The following is a 15,610-nucleotide window of genomic DNA, read 5'->3' on the forward strand; positions in this document are numbered from 1 at the left end:
ACCACCAAAAGTAGGGAATAAACCAAGAGGGCAAAACGTGGAAGATATATCATGAAGAGAATCCAACAGAGAATGGAGGCAAAAGGAAAAATTCTGTAAGGATAACTATGCTACATGCTGTTTTACTTAGAGTACAAGGTCCTTCAAGGAAATCACAGAGTTCCAAGATAAACACCTTCAGAAAAAGAATAGAATTGATACATGATTTATGCATTTGAATGTGTTGGAAGATTCATGGCTGTTTTGGAGAGTTTATGGGTGGAAAGCTTATGGGTGGGTATTATTAAACAGGTATATTAACAGCTTATTAACAGGTATATTAAAAATTAATGAAATTTAAAATGATTCTGAATTTAACTTCAGAGAATTTCACAAGAGAGCAAAACAAATTTTGATATACTATAAAAAGGTTGAATAGTGCTTATATATCTATTATAATAATGTATACACTGAACATTTACCAAAAAATTGGGTATGACTTTATCAAGAAGATGGAGGAAAAGTGTGTGTGAAAGAAATTTGTTACAAAAAATCAGGAAAAAAAATACCCAAAAGTGAAAAATAATAGGACACTGTAGTAGAGGCAGGTCATTCCAAAATATGGAGGTAAGTTGCAGAAAAAGCTGTAGTTTCCTGAAAGCTGGATCTCAGGACAGCACGGATGGGAAAGTGGACGACTATTTCTGCTGGATTCTATTTTTAAAGTATTTAGTTATTTTTGGCTGTTCTGGGTCTTTGGTTCTGCATGGGATTTTCTCTAGTTGCAGAGAGTGGCAGCTACAGTTCTTTGCAGGGCTTCTCTCACTGCGGAGCACAGGCTCTAGGGAGCACAGCCTTCAGTAGCTACAGCACGTGGGCTCAGTAATTGCAGTTTCCTGGCTCTAGAGCACAGTCCCGGTAGTTCTGGCACACAGGCTGAGCTGCTCTTTGGCATATGGATTCTTCCCAGACCAGGGACTGAACCAGCATCCTCTGCATTGGCAGGCAGATTCTTTACAACTGAGTCATTAGGGAAGCCTTGTAATTCTTATTAAGAATGTGTTTTTAAGATCCCCTGGAGAAGGAAATTGCAACCCACTCCAGTATTCTTGCCTGGGAAATTCCATGGACAGAGGACCCTGGTGGGCCATAGTCCATGGGGTTGCAAAAGAGTTGGACATGACTTAGCAACTAAACAGCAATCACATTTCTCTTTTACTTTTTAAAAATCTCCAAGTTCTACTTGGCTAAAAAAGAAATGTAAAAGCTAAAAACTCAGTGTATATGGGAACACAGGACTGTTCTATAAGCAGTGGGGACCCGTGTCACTGTTGATAATCTTATTTTCAGTGACATGCAACTGTCCCCTGAGGACCCCACTTTCCAGCTCCCTCAGGAGCAAAGGTTGTTTCACGTCTATCCTCCACATTCCTCCATGCCCGGAAGTGGGTGAGCTGCTCTCACTGCTTCCCATTGCTGCTTTTAAATTATTTCTCTATTCTCCCTTCTCAAAACTTCAGTTTCTGGAGTTTTGAAAGCTTTTTCATTTTTGAAGACTTTTGCTCCCACCTGACTCTCACTCGCTTAATATATGTGCATTTCATTATATGTAAATTATGCCTCAATAGAGCTAATTTAAAAATTCAAAAAGGGAGAAAAATCAGTGTCCTAGGCTTCCAGGGTCTATCCAATTATTGATCAAGATGACAGCACCAAGGGACACAAGGGGGACAAGAAGAAGCAGTTCCAGGTGAAGTTCAGTATTGATGTTCAATTCAGGTGAAGAGCAGCAGGAAGATACAAGTAAGGAGAAACAACCAGATTTCAAGTCAGAGAGGCAGAGATTTAATGAGTATTGCTAACTGTTCTACACATACACATACACACACATATGAAAAAAAAATAATGGAAGAATATATGTATCCAGGGCAAATATAGCAGATTTTGTTAAAGGATATTTGAGACAACAAAGCCTCAATCAAAGCTTTGATCTTCATCAGCTCAGTCACCACATTTGCCTTATATTATCTATGTAAAAAAGAAATAATTCCAGTCCCATTTAAACATGATGTGTACTTTAATCAGGTGGTAAATTATTCTTTCAGTCTTTGGTTGTAACTAGATGTTATTTTATGCTTTTGGTATTGCTTTGTAAAAGATTTTCATTTCAGAGAGGAGTGTTCACCTTTACCATTTAGCATAGTAATTTAAGTGCTGATCATTCCATTCAAGGAGAGTCATAATTTTTAATGGTAAACAGTGAGGTTTTGGTGGCTCAGACGGTAAAGCGTCTGCCCACAATGCGAGAGAACCAGGTCCAATCCCTGGGTCAGGAACATCCCCCTGGAGAAGGAAATGGCAACCCACTCCAGTACTCTTGCCTGGAGAATCCCATGGATGGAGGAGCCTAGTGGGCTACAGTCCATGAGGTCGCAAAGAGTCAGACACGACTGAGTGACTTAACTTTCACTTTAATATTCAAAAAGCAACCATAAAATCTCTAAGAATAGATGATTAAAAAAAAGATATATGAATAAAGGAAATCACAGAGTTTCTCCATGTTTTTTTTTTTCATAATTAGTCTCCACTAATTATGACAAACCTCCACAAAGGGACAAGGAAGAGATAGAAAGTTTGAAGGATGAAATTATATGACAACAGAAACAAGTGAAGAATAAACTGGCAGAATTCAGTAAAGAAAGGAGAGAACACTGCAGAAACATCGCCAAGAAAGAAAATCCAGTTTTTGATCAGTGAAAAACAGGATCACATGCCTGAAATCCAGGGAGACACAACATAGGTTGGCTAGAGAAACTAAAATTAAATAAAATAGAAAATAACAAGGTTTTTTTATTGAAAATGATTTCAAAAGAGACCCAAAACACACATATTTATTACTCTTGAAAACAAACTCATCAAATGAAAATTGTCCCAGGTATTTTATAAGAGAATCTCCTTGAAACATAAACACAGTGTATCCAAGGGGGGGAAACAATGACAGAAAATAACCAACCCCAAGATATATCCTGGTGAATTTATTGAATGTTCATTGTAAGAAAAGAATCATATAGATCTTCAGGTAAATAAAGCAACACTCTTAAACCAGAAGGAAATAAACAAGCTCTCAGAATTTGATGGCTCACTGGTTAAAAAAAAAAATCTGCCTGCCAGTGCAGATTAGGGTTGGATCCCTGGGTGGGAAAGATGCCCTGGAGGAGGAAACAGCAACTCACTCCAGTATTCTTGCCTGAAAAGTACTATGAACAGAGGAGCCTGGTGGGCTACAGTACATGGGGTTGCAAGCAGTCAGACATGAGTTAGCAACTGGGCACAGAGACACGTGCACAGACTCCTCCACAGCAACACTCTAGGCAGACAGAGTACAGCACCATAACCAAATTTCTGAACAAAAGATGTTCTTCAAATATAAAGAAACCACATATTTTCAAATAGGCTTTAGGGATTACAGTATCCTTGAGTTTGTTCATGAAATGATTGGCCAGTGAAATCCAGCAAAGAAAGAACGAAATAAAGAATTTTTTTTAAAAAGCAAATGGAGATGAGCTTAAAATTAAGTGTAAATCAATTTTAGTACTGAACTAGGCTGCATACCGGAGAAGGCAATGGCACCCCACTCCAGTACTTTTGCCTAGAAAATCCCACAGATGGAGAAGCCTGGTAGGCTGCACTTCATGGGGTCGCTAGAGTCAGACACGACTGAACGACTTCCCTTTCACTTTTCACTTTCATGCCTTGGAGAAGGAAATGGCAGCCCACTCCAGTGTTCTTGCCTGGAGAATCCCAGGGACGGGAAGCCTGGTGGGCTGCTGTCTATGGGGTCGCACAGAGTTGGACACGACTGAAGCAACTTAGCAGCAGCAGCAGCAGCAGGCTAAATACATGTGGATACTATTTAGACAGCAGAGAATAAAACTAAAGTAATAATGCTACTTTGAGTTTAATGAGTGAAAGTATCCTTGAAACTAAGTATAACCTACAAAGCCTTATGGATAAAATTAACAAACTCTCTGAGCCTCTTGAACTGACACACTGTTTAATGCTGTTCCATGTCATCCATGCTTGTACCCAATGGAGAACAAAATGAATTACTTTCTGTATGTCTACCAGATCATAGGTCCCTATTCCAAATTCTGGTTCCCAAGTCCTTATGGCTATACAGCTCTCTAGGTCCTACTCAGCTCAATCTCATAGTCAGAGCTGATTGGACGTGAAGGCATAATGTTCCCCACTCGGCCAATCAGATCCTCACACCTGTGGACTGGAATTAGGACACAGATATTGTAGCTGAGAGTACCAAATGCCAGAATTACCACTCTGGCCCAACAGAATTCTAGTCAGTAGAGAGAAACAAATGAAAAAGATACACAGAGATGGGAGATCAACTTAATTGAAATGAAGAAGATAGCTTTTAGGTTCTTAGTTTTTCTTTCCTAAAGTCTAATATATATCCTGCCTTTGGCTTCATGAGATATCTGTGAATGTTGATAATAACGTGAGCTCTTTTACTTGAGCTTCTTTGAATTGGATTCACTCATCTGCAGCCAAAGTTAAAAACAATGGAAATTAGTACAAGAAGTGAAGTTGTAAATAAATCCACGTGAGGAAAAAAAAGCAAAACTGGATGAATTTAAATGGAGTACATGCTGAAGGGTAATAATGATTCCTCTATCAAGGAGTAGGAAACCAGCAATTTCTGTTGGGCAATATCAAAAGATTTCAGCTAACATCTGCCTTATCTGACAATTTAGAACATAGTTCCACAAAAAGTGAGGCTTTAACGGGTGTCATAGCCAATTTAAAGGTATCAGAGTAAGCAGATTACAATGTGTGAAACAGACAGCTGCAGAGAAAGAATAGAGGGGAAATTCCCTGTCTAGAGGCAGAAAGGAAAGCAGGACCTGGATCTAAGATTGCTGTGTTCCAGATTAAGAAATGAGTGCCTTGCCAAAATGCAGCATCCAAATTATCTGAATGATCACATATTACAATTTAGGTGATGTTCTGATGTTCTGATTGGGGGAAAAGTATCATAATATTTAGAATGATAACACGTGCAATTAGCTAGAAAGTTAGAAAGGAATCATTCTCCATAGGCCCTTTCAAAGAATTCCCTCACTATGTGCCATCCTCAAGCTTCCACATAACAAATATACAAATAATTCAAAACCTAAACTGGATTTCATGACTTGAAAGTGAAAGTGAAAAAAATGAAAGTGAAGTCACTCAGTCGTGTCCAACTCTTTGCGACCCCGTGGACTGTAGCCTACCAGGCTCCTCCGTCCCTGGGATTTTCCAGGCAACAGTACTGAAGTGGATTGCCATTTCCTTCTCCAGGGGATCTTCCCAACCCAGGGATCAAACCCGGGTCCCTCCCCCCCACGTTGTAGACAGACGCTTTCCCGTCTGAGCCACCAGGGTAGGGGAACATGACTTATGACTTGCTGCTAAGTCACTTCAGTTGTGTCCAACTCTGTGCTACCCCATTGACGGCAGCCCACCAGGCTCCCCTGTCCCTGGGGTTCTCCAGGCAAGAACACTGGAGTGGGTTGCCATTTCCTTCTCCAATGCATGAAAGTGAAAAGTGAGTGAAGTCGCTCAGTCATGTCCGACTCTTAGTGACCCCATGAAGTGCAGCCTACCAGGCTCCTCCGTCCATGGGATTTCCCAGGCAATTTTCCCAGGCAAAAACCAACACTGGAGTGGGGTGCCATTGCCTTCTCCGACTTATGACTTGGGAAAGATACAAATACTTGAATAAAGAAATCTGTCCCGTTGGCCATTATTTTTCTACTAAACCTTAAGACTAAGGTCATTGAGCAGATAAATATAGAGTTACAGAATCCCAGGAAGAGATGTTGATAAGAATCATAAACCTGGCCCCAAGAGTTCAGCCAAGCTCATAGAGCACTATGATGCAACAAGTTTTCTGACTTGGTTTACTGCAAGCAGAGCTCCTCCAAACCAAACAATAGCCACAAGGATTTCACTGAAGTCTACAAGAATGTTATTTAACTTCAGAAAATAAGAGAAAAAAGAGAAAAGAAAAAATAAAACAAAAAACCTCTCTGATCAGTAGGACAGGCTAGTAAACTCAGCACCAAGATTTCTTTTAGACACAGTTGCAAAGGATGCTGGAACAGTTAGCCTTGATTCTTAAAGCCTATACAGACAGCCTGTCTGTGGGGACTCTACTCAGCGCTCCATTCAGAATGGTGCTGAAGGGTATCTGCACCAGAGGACAGAGCCCAAGGCACCTAGAACTGTTAACTATGGAAGACATTCTGCTGCAAAGGAAACGAGTCACCAGCCCATGAAATTAACTGGTGCACCTCCTCCCTCAGATTATCACATGTCTTCTCTCAGGTTCCAGTGGTATTCCAGAGGAGGAAATTTCAATATCAAAATGTGGTGAGAAACAACATGAAGTCACATTAAATAAACTATACCATTCATTAAGTTCTATTTGACAATGTTAAAATTTTACATCTTTGTCAAGATAAACACTGAAAGAGAGAAACACTGTGAGTGCCATCTTGCGGCTGTTGATAAAGTTATTGCTTTGTTAGTCACTCAGTGGTGTTTAACTCTTCATGACCCCATGGACTATAGCCTGCTAGGCTCCTCTGCCCATGAAATTCTCCAGGCAATAGTACTGGAGTGGGTAGCCATTCCCTTCTCCAGGGGATCTTCCGGACCGGGGACTGAACCCAAGTCTCCTGCATTGCAGAAGGATTCTTTACTGTCACCAGAGAATCCATCTTATTGAAGGACCAATAAATTCACCTCAAAGGCTGGCCCTCCGTGAATCATTTTAGTCATGTTGCCAAAATTCAGCCTCTGTTCACCAGTGCTAAATAGAAACATGGAGACAGTTTGGGGTGAAGTATAGAAGAGTAGCTTTTATTGCTTTGCCAGGCAAAGGGGGCTGATGCCCTCAAGACTGTGCGACCCACGCTGGAGCCACTAGCGAGGAATAGGGCACAATCTACTCATGGACATTCTTCTGACTGAGTGGAGTTAGTCAGGAGTCAACATCATCAACCTTCTGGTTCCTACCAACCTGGAGTCTAAGTGCTTCTGGGCAGCAGACAGTTAACTTCTTCCACCTGGTGGGGGGTTTCAGTTTCTGCAAAATAGCTCAAAGGACATGGCTCAGAATATTAAAACTATGGTCCTTGAGAAAGAATTAAAAGTCCTTGACTTCGTTTAATGGCTCAAGTATTATTATTTTGTCTTGCTTGATTGTTTTCCTTTCTTTCTGCCTTCCCTCAATTGCCTGATTAAATGCATCCTTTGACTAAAGTTCTACAGACAAAAGGCAGGCAGAGGAATGGGCAGAGGTCTATTCTCGGAAGGCCTCGTAGGGTCCTGCTTGGTTACAGTCACACTGCAGCTTTGACCTTCTCATGGCAGCCATTGGCCACAGGAGGTTCCAAACACAAAGGCCAGAGGCAACAAAGACACAGAGTGATGAGATGAGAGGAACAGTCAGAACTGGTGCCTCACAGAGAGCAAAGCTGCTCCCAGGGCATGAGTAATGGAGAACAATATTTTGCACAAAGAAATAAAAACTCCTAGGTAAGGCAGTGATAAAAACTCAAACTCAAATGAACGCTGAACAAAGACACAGGCAAAGACTAGAAATGGTAGGCAAATTGTACTCACAGCATCCTATCCTGAGGCAGACTGACACGGGACTAAACCACTGCAGAAGGACAGAATGGGTCACAGGAGATGGTCAGTGGAACCTGGAAAAAGAAACATGAAAATTACATGTGAATAAACCACGCCTTTGTCCACACTCTCTGACCATTTTCACCAGTTCCATTATGAGAGAAAACAATGGAAGTGCCTAATAGCACCCACTGTTGAGAATCCCTAAGAAGAGAATAAAATTAAACCAGTTTATAGTCCAGTACTATATGTAGCTCTTGTTGCATAGAACAGAAGATATTCTTTTAGTTGCAATTTTATAAAATACTGACTTTAACCACCTCTCCAGGTATTCATCAACATTCTTATCCTTATAGGAGACAAAACAGATGAGCAAATAAATTTGGTTTCTAGCAAGGCATATTGTCTGGATAGGTAATAAGTCATTTGAAAACATAAAACTTCCATTAAAAATGGATCTGTTTAGATGAATATGCCCAATAACATTGACTTTTCCAGCCAACCCAGCAAAACAAAGATAAGATCTCGGATATATTGAGATGTAAATACCGGAAAGGAAGAGACAATGCTGTTATTTGTAGAAAATGCTGCTGGAAAAACTGACTAATGAACACTTCAGGGATACAACCCCATCATATGGGGAAAAAACTTATCTTTGATGCAATCATTCTAGCTCAAGAAATTTATTTAAAGTAGATAAACAGGGAAGTGAGCAGATTTGTGTGAAAGATGTTTATCGTAACTATATTTCTCTGGTTAAGAAAAAAATAGAAACACTCTTTATGGTCAAACCGCTGAATTAGTCAAATAATACTTATAAAATGAGGTAGGAGATAGCATAATATATCATCAGTTTTGTGGGCTTAATTCATCTGAATACAAATCAGCTGGGAAGAGCAGTTGGCTATGGGTGTTGCTGCTACTGCCAAGTCACTTCAGTTGTGTCTGACTCTGTGCGACCCCATGGACTGCAGCCCACCAGGCTCCCCCGTCCCTGGGATTCTCCAGGCAAGAGTACCGGAGTGGGGGCCATTGCCTTCTCCGATGGGTGTTGAGCACCCTTCATATATCTTTGTTTGGTGCTCTCAGTTACAAATCTAACCTCCTCTGCTCTGATAATATATGGGAAGCTTGACACGTGGGCAATAAAGTGGGTAAATGCTACCACAGCATGAAACCTTGAGACTGAGGGGCTTGTTTATTGCCTGCTACAAAAGGTGCTGAGCCCTTCACCCAAGGATCCTGGGATAAGGTTCGTATGATTGCGTGAAGAGTTACCATCCACTGAGTCCCTCCCTGAGACTTAGAGTCAGGAAAACTGGCATTATCATGCTAATTATCCTGCTGTTGGCTGTGCCATGAGTAATGAATTGTCTGGTTGAGATACATTGCGAATCATACTCTATTTTCAGCACCTCTCTTACAAGGGTTGAGATTTTTCCTTAACCAGCTCCTTGCTTCTTCATCTGTCACTTCTATGTCACTTCCTTTCTTTGTGTTCTGCTTTATGTTCCTTAAACTTGAGAAACGCTGACTGGAAGAAGCACAAGCTGGAATCAAGATTGTGGGGAGAAATATCAATAACCTCAGATATGCAGATGACACCACCCTTATGGCAGAAAGTGAAGAGGAACTAAAAAGCCTCTTGATGAAAGTGAAAGTGGAGAGTGAAAAAGTTGGCCTAAAGCTCAACATTCAGAAAACGAAGATCATGGCATCCGGTCCCATCACTTCATGGCAAATAGATGGGGAAACAGTGGAAACAGTGCCAGACTTTATTTTTGGGGGGCTCCAAAATCACTGCAGATGGTGACTGCAGCCATGAAATTAAAAGACGCTTACTCCTTGGAAGGAAAGTTATGACCAACCTAGATAGCATATTCAAAAGCAGAGACATTACTTTGCCAACAAAGGTCCGTCTAGTCAAGGCTATGGGTTTTTCCAGTGGTCATGTATGGATGTGAGTGTTGGACTGTGAAGAAAGCTGAGCACCGAAGAATTGATGCTTTTGAACTGTGGTGTTGGAGAAGACTCTTGAGAGTCCCTTGGACTGCAAGGAGATCCAACCAGTCCATTCTGAAGGAGATCAGCCCTGGGATTTCTTTGGAAGGAATGATGCTAAAGCTGAAACTCCAGTACTTTGGCCACGTCATGCGAAGAGTTGACTCATTGGAAAAGACTCTGCTGCTGGGAGGGATTGGGGGCAGGAGGAGAAGGGGAGGACAGAGGATGAGATGGCTGGATGGCATCACTGACTCGATGGACGTGAGTCTCAGTGATCTCCGGGAGTTGGTGATGGACAGGGAGGCCTGGCATGCTGCAATTCATGGGGTCGCAAAAAGTCAGACACGACTGAGCGACTGAACTGAACTGAACTGAACTGAATGCATATCTTCTAGGTATATCTGAAGGTTATGTCTCTTAATATGTTAGGCACTTAGAACAGTGTCTGACACATAAAAATACCCAAAATGTATTTAGCAATCATTATCATTACTATCAGCATCATCTCCATTGTCATCTTTGTGTTTGGGTTAGTTGCTCAATCGTGTCCTACTCTTTGCAACCCCATGGACCATAGCCTACCAGGCTCCTCAGGCAATCCTCCAGGCAATAATACTGAAGTTGGTTGCCATTTCCTTCTCCAAGGGATCTTCCCAACCCAAGGATTGAATCCAGGTGCCCTGCATTGCAGGCAGACTATTGTCTGAGCCACCAAGAAAGCATCATCATCTTTAGAATGATGCAATATAATTATACTTAGTAAATATCAGAAGATATGCAATACTTGCTAAATAAACCAGCAAGTTATAAAACTTTGAGCACAAATGGGGAAAATATAAACAACTGTTGAATGTTAGTAAAGAGTATGCTGAAGCTGTTTGCACTAATCTAGCAAATTGTATGTAAGTTTAAAATTGAATCAACAGTTACCTAAAATCCAGTGAGTACAATAAATATCAATATGAATTTATCTATATGTAATGCATGTGTATATATGTGTGTGTACAAACACAGACATTCTATGCACATTTATAAACACATGTGGAAAAATAAATATAAGGTTTCATTGCCTCCCTAATGTGATTTGGTATAACTTTCTTTATTTGCATTATCTCAGTATTTTCCAGATTTCTAAATAGACATAAATCATGCTTAAAAAAGGAAAAAGTATTACCAAAAAAAACGAACAACAAAAAAAAACTCTAAAACTCTTTTTCAGGCAAGTTTTGCATTAATAATGCCTTCAAAGTACATAACTCAGACGCTTTATGTCTTTTTGTTTAAATGAAGAAATGTAAATGAGGTATTCAAACAATGATCATGATTTGAATAAGTCAAGAAATTAGGCATTCAGAAACTCAGAAAGTTAATGACTGAATAAACACTTTACTATACATGAAGTTTGGGTTTCAACTCAATTTGGATTCCAGAAAGTTTGCAACACCCCCAGCCTTAAATAACCATGGAAGTGAAGGAGATGGTGCCTTGTGAATCAGCTTCCAGACTTTATTTGATCAGATGAAGGTATGGTCAAGTTACTGGGGATAATTCTAATTATGAATTAGCACACTGATCAGAGAAAAAGATCTGGCGCTGACTGGGAAGATCAGAATACGTGAAACTTCAGTACTGCCTGCTCCAAACAAAGAAGAATAAGAGAATCATCAGGAGTGAAGAAAAAAGAATAAAGCCTGAGTTGGCAGAATCTCAACAAGCAAATTCAGGTTCCAAAGGAGTCTTTGTTGCCTGGTTCAGTTTCCTGATCTACAACACAGATCTCAAAGGGCTTCCTACAGAGAGGAGAATAATCTCTTTCATGAAAACTTTGCTGAAAGTTTGTTTTCTTCAAATAAGAAGGCTAATAAAGATGACTGTCATTCTCCCAAGTAATGCAGACAGTACCAATACTCACAGGTTTCTGCAGAAAAATTCATTTTCTTCAATAAACAATAAAAGCTCTAGCCTATGAATATATTTGACATTTTAAACCATTGGACTTTTTTCCATACTCATCTATCCTACTCTTGGATATAACAACTGGATAAATGTTTAACAGAACTTCAGAAAGTGAACTTGCTCCTAGATAAGAAATGTATTAATTATAAAAGTGATTCTGATAAACAAGAAAAAGCATCCCTCCTAGAGAGACAGAAAAAGTGAACATTGACTTTAATTCAGAATGTCCCAAAGAGAATGCAGAATTGGGTCATAGCAAGAAAGATATATATCTACGGATGCTTTTGGTACAAATAATGAAGTATCAAGAGAAAAAAGGCTGTACCAAGAAGTAAAATTCCTGATCTCTCATAATTATAAATGGCCGAGTAGCTAGTTCCAACGTTGGCTACTAGAGTAACTCAGTGTAGAGAGGACTCCACATAGACTTCTGCTCTACTCGTGGACTCACATTAATTGCCACTATTCCAAGCATCATAGTGTCTGTCAGTGTCCAGAGGCTGAGAGAATCAACTCATTGTATTGAGTTCCTTTACTAGAGGTCCCCAATATACATTCCATTACCTCTCAGTGACCAAGGATTCATACCATTTTCACACCCCATCCAGTCACTGAAAAGGGGGAAGAAATTACTGTGATGGGCTTAGATATTCAACCCCTCAGGTACCCAATAGTGAGAAAAATGGAGATTTTGATGGCAAAGAAGGATAGCTGTGGGAGAAACACAGCAGACTTCCAGATAGCGTTTAAGACAAAGGCCAAATTCTTTACCGTAATATATGATGCCAGCCCAGCTTTTAAGCCCTTCAATTCCATTCCTCTGCTAACCATATACTCTTTCTCTGCAGTTTTATCAGCTGTTTCCTGAACAAACACACTCATCTCATTTTTGAAAATTTGCTCCCATCCCTATATGGAATGTCTCCTCACTTTCTTCCAATTATAATTACTTTTCTCTTCCAGAGCTTAGTTCAAAAGCAACCTCATCTTATCTCCCGTAGCAGAATGCATGCCGCCTTTCTCCAGCCATCTGCAGTTTGGAATTTACTTAGTACGTAGCCTTTCTACTTTATGTCATTCTTATGTCTCTGACCCCACTAGAATAAAAACTTCTTCAAAACAGAAATGGTATCATCTTCATCTTTTACTTGTGACTCTGGTGCTTTCAATATAAAACTGATTTAATAAACACCTGTAGAATTCATCCAAAATTGTCATCCTATTTAGAAACACTCAATTAAATTCCAAACAAGGATCCTGACCCTCATTCTCAATTTCTGTTAAGAATCAAAGACATGGGTCACCTTGAAACTAATTTCAAAATAAATTCAAACTAGATTATTAAGATTTAATTGTATCATTTGGTTGTCTATTTTAAGAGACATACATTTACATTTTTAAAACACCTAGTGGATTTACAATATTAATATACTTCATGTGCATCTTTGGGATATTTCTGCTAAGAAGCATTGCAAGTGATCTTAAACAAGTCATCAGATCCTGCTATGACTCTGCCCTTTTCCACTTATCAATTCTAATTAAGTTTTCATCTTCTTTGAGTTTATTCTAACAATCTCTACCCTCATTTAATAACACAATTTTCAGGATTCCCCTGGTAGTCCAGTAGTTAAAACTTCACTTTCCAATGCAGTGAGTGTGGGTTCGATCCCTGGTCAGAGAGCTAAGATCTCACACCTCAGGGCCAAAAAACCAAAACGTAAAAACAGAAGCAAGGTTGTAACAAATTCAATAAAGACTTTAAAAACAGTTGGCATCAAAAGTCTTTTTAAAAAACACAACTTTCAAAATAAGGATCGATTAAATCAAACATTGCAAACTCAAAGTGGTAATATAGAACACATATTTACATTTCTCCAATCAAATGAGACTTTATTTCTTGGGCTCCAAAATCACTGCAGATGGTGACTGCAGCCATGAAATTAAAAGACATTTGCTTCTTGGAAGAAGAGTTGTGACAAACCTGGACAGCATATTAAAAAGCAGCAATATTACTTTGCCAACAAAGGTCTTTATAGTCAAAGCTATGGTTTTTCCACTAGTCGTGTATGGATGTACGAGTTGGTCCATAAAGAAAGATGAGTGCCAAAGAATTGATGCTTTTGAACTGTGGTGCTGGAGAAGACTCTTGAGAGTCCCTTGGACTGCAAGGAGATCAAATAAGTCAATCCTAAAGGAAATCTGTCCTGAATATTCATTGGAAGAACTGATGCTGAAGCTGAAACCCCAATACTTTGGCCACCTGATGCAAAGAACTGACTCATTTTAAAAGACCCTGATACTGGGAAAGATTGAAGGCAGGAGAAAGGGATGACAGAGGATGAGATGGTTGGATGGCATCACCGACTTGATGAACATGAATTTCAGCAAGCTCCAGGAGTTGATGATGAAGAGGGAAGCCTGGCATGCTGCAGTCCATGGGTTCACAAAGTGTCAGACATGACTGAATGACTAAACTGAACTGAATCAAATGAGAAACTTATCTTAAAAGATCTCTGGAAAGGAGACACCATAATCACTTAGATATGATATGTTTGACATTTCCTAATCAGGTAACTTTTCTTTTGGTCTGTCTAAATCTTTTTGTGTTATATCTGGAACCTTCTTTCAAACTTCTTCTGTTTGTGATAGAGATAATACTAGACTCTGCATCTAAATTAGAGCTTTCCCTGTGGCTCAGTGGTAACGAATTCACCTACAATGCAGAAGATGTAGGAGGCCCTGGATTCAATCACTGGGTCAGGAAGGTCCCCTGAAGGAGGGCGTGGCAACCCACTCCAGTATTCTTGCCTAGAGAATCCCATGGACAAGGAGCCTGGCGGGCTACAGTCCATAGGTTAGCAGAGAGTCGGACACGACTGAAGCGACTGAGCATGCATACACACATCTGTATTAACTGTGCCTTAGGTTGGTTTGGCTTTTGTCTTAGTTTGATCACCCACCATCTAAATATTCTGACTTGCTTGTGGAATTCTCAAACTTAGGAATCTTAACAGGAAGATGAGTGTATCTATCTTTCCCCATAGAAGCAAAAAAAAAAAGTCAGATCCTCTTAACAATAAATTACTTCCAGATAGGGTATAGGCTTGTGACATAGGCTGGAACTGATTCAGCCATTAGTGATAAGAGAGTTTCCATTCCTGAATAACAAGTACTGGGACCACGGCTGTAACCATTGTCCACAGGAGGCCAGGTTAGGTCTGGAGTCCAGTGATAAATAACAGCAGTAGGGACCTATGTCATAAGACTAGCTCTGGTGGAAAGGTCTGTTTATTCCTGCATGTTTCCCAAGCCTGTTTCTCCAGTGTTCTCAGAAATTCCGTAAACTTTGCAGTTCAGTTCAGTTCACTCACTCAGTCGTGTCCGACTCTTTGTGACCCCATGAACTACAGCATGCCAGGCTTCCCTAACATCATCAACTCCCAGAGTTTGCTCAAACTCATGTCCATCACATAGGCGATGCCATCCAACCATCTCATCCTCTGTCATCCCCTTCTTCTCCTGCCTTCAATCTTTCCCAGGATCAGGATCTTTTCCAATAAATCAGTTCTTTGCACCAGGTGGCCAAAGTATTGGAGTTTCAGCTTCAGCATCAGTCCTTCCAATGAATATTTGGTACTGATTTCCTTTAGGATTGACTGGTTTGATCTCCTTGCAGTCCAAGGGACTCTCAAGAGTCTTCTCCAACACCACAGTTTAAAAGTATCAATACGTTGGCACTCAACTTTCTTTATGGTCCAACTGTTAGGGGAAGCACGCTGACTGAAACCACCCACTCTGGTCAGGCCCTTTAGTAACCATTCGCATGAGTTGTTTTATGACAGGAGATCCTGGTAAGGAATACGAAACTAATAAGCCACCACCAACCGGAAGAGTTGGGGAAAGGTCAAAAGGAGACACCGCGTGTCTGCCCACTTCCCAGAATCCCTCTCACCAGCATCCATCTTGGCTGAGCAAT

This window comes from Bubalus bubalis, chromosome 10, assembly GCF_019923935.1.
Source record: "Bubalus bubalis isolate 160015118507 breed Murrah chromosome 10, NDDB_SH_1, whole genome shotgun sequence".
Lineage (NCBI taxonomy): Eukaryota > Metazoa > Chordata > Mammalia > Artiodactyla > Bovidae > Bubalus > Bubalus bubalis.